The sequence below is a fragment of the Sinocyclocheilus rhinocerous genome, unplaced genomic scaffold (genome assembly GCF_001515625.1).
Source record: "Sinocyclocheilus rhinocerous isolate Xijiao unplaced genomic scaffold, SAMN03320098_v1.1 scaffold789, whole genome shotgun sequence".
Lineage (NCBI taxonomy): Eukaryota > Metazoa > Chordata > Actinopteri > Cypriniformes > Cyprinidae > Sinocyclocheilus > Sinocyclocheilus rhinocerous.
In genome coordinates this window covers 1,131,555-1,133,834 of record NW_015667306.1, presented here as the reverse complement: position 1 = coordinate 1,133,834, position 2,280 = coordinate 1,131,555, and positions in this window count along the sequence as shown.

The window sequence follows — 2,280 nt, the reverse complement described above, 5'->3', positions numbered from 1 at the left end:
GTGTGTGTGTGTGTGTGTGTGTGTGTGTGTGTGTGTGTTTCTGTTTGCGCACAGCTGTCTCTGTCAAACAGATAAAAAATCAAAATATCAGGTCTGGTCAGGTCAGGAAATGCTGAGACTCTGTCGAGTTCTGATGCCTTTCTCCCCTCCACGTCTCCGCGTCTCTGCGCAGCACAGCAGTTTAGCACTGTAGGCGGAGCGTGTGTAAGGCTGGGGAGCCTTATCAGCTTTGTTCAACGCGCGCACGTTCGACGACTGAATTCCGCGAATTCTCTCATCATAAACAACAAAGTGCAGATGTAGCCTACATACAATGTAAGTAAGGTATTCATTTCGCAGTGTAGACAGCTTCAGTGATTATAACGATACTTTTGTTTGTTTTTTGAGAGTGCGATAGATCAAAGTTAGTGATAATGTCATTTCATTTCTGTACATAATTTATTCTCCGTTTGATTAACCGTGGGAAGGAAACGTTATAATGATCAATTTCTAATGTTTTAATTAAATTGTAATCACATTAAATACAAATTCAGTCCCATTAAACATATTTTATTAGCCTACATGACACTCGTCTTGCCTAAAAAGACAGGTTTATGATGTTTGTAGTTAACAGAGTTGGCTGCTTTTAGCCTTACCCTGGAGTTGGTTCACCCTCCGCCTATGCTAGCACACACTGATCAGCTGCACATCACCTTCACGTCACAGACATGCAGAGAGCCGCAGAAGTGAAGCCCTCCCTTTCCAGATGTGTTTGCCTTGGTGTGGAGGTGAGTGGTGATGAACTACAGACTAAACTACCTGTGCCTCGAATTTACAGCTAATTATCCTGTCCATGACTCATGAGAGCTACCAGATTAGCTAAAAGTTTAGCTAAAGCAATAGGAAGTCTAGTAGGTTAGACCAGTGCACGTTCTTTCACTGCATGATTCAGTTTATTAAAATGCACTTAGAATTATCACAAAATTCAAGATATGGGGGCAGAAATTTATATATTTATATAATTTCATATAGTTAATCAGTATCACGCGAAGACTGACGTTTACATCAAAAAGCAGCATGATTACAAATGTGATATTGATTTTATACAGCAGTTCAATAAACAATAATTTAATATTAAGACACTTACGTTTTAGACACAATATTGACTGTTTTTGCTCTATTTCGCCAACAAATATAATTTCAATTTGCGTCAACATGACACTGTTTTGTTCCGTTTAAATGATTCGGTTCAGTCGCAATGACTCGCTTATTAACAGTGACTTGCTGCCGCCTACTGGCAGTTTTAATTTCACATTTAAAGTATCCTTTCATTTTTTTAAAATAATTTCAAATATCAGTATTTAACGTTTTGTTTAGAAAAAATGTAAATATGAGAAGTGCCCTTTTTTCCACTTGAGCCCCTGCCCCTCAAAATGTCTGTGCTAAACAATAATTTAATATTAAGACACTTACGTTTTAGACACAATATTGACTGTTTTTGCTCTATTTCGCCAACAAATATAATTTCAATTTGCGTCAACATGACACTGTTTTGTTCCGTTTAAATGATTCGGTTCAGTCGCAATGACTCGCTTATTAACAGTGACTTGCTGCCGCCTACTGGCAGTTTTAATTTCACATTTAAAGTATCCTTTAATTTTTTAAAAATAATTTCAAATATCAGTATTTAACGTTTTGTTTAGAAAAAATTTAAATATGAGAAGTGCCCTTTTTTCCACTTGAGCCCCTTCCCCTCAAAATGTCTGTGCACGTCCCTGCTGCTAAATGACTAAATGTAAATGTACATCTTACATTATTGCAGGGGTTCTCAACTCTGGCCCTCAATGTCCAATTTCCTGGAGAGTTTAGCTCCAACCCTAATCAAACACACCTGAACAAGCTAATCAAGGTCTTCAAGATTGCTAGAAAGTTACAGGCAGGTGAGTTTGATCAAGGTTGGAGCTAAACTCTGCAGGAAATTGGACCTCAAGGGCCAGAGTTGAGAACCTCTGCATTATAGTAGCCTATAATATAAAAGGTCCAGTACTAGGTGATTCATGATGACAGCGCGTGCAGTCAATAGTCTGTCCAGCAGTTGGCACTAAACCTTTATCTACTTTGGAAAGTACAGTTAGTAGCTTCACAAACAAATTTAAGCATTAAAGGGGTCATATGATGCGATTTCAATTTTTCCTTTCTCTTTGGAGTGTTACAAGCTCTTGGTGCATAAAGAATATCTGTAAAGTTGCAAAGACTAAAGTCTCAAATCCAAAGAGATATTCTTTATAAAATTTAAGAGTC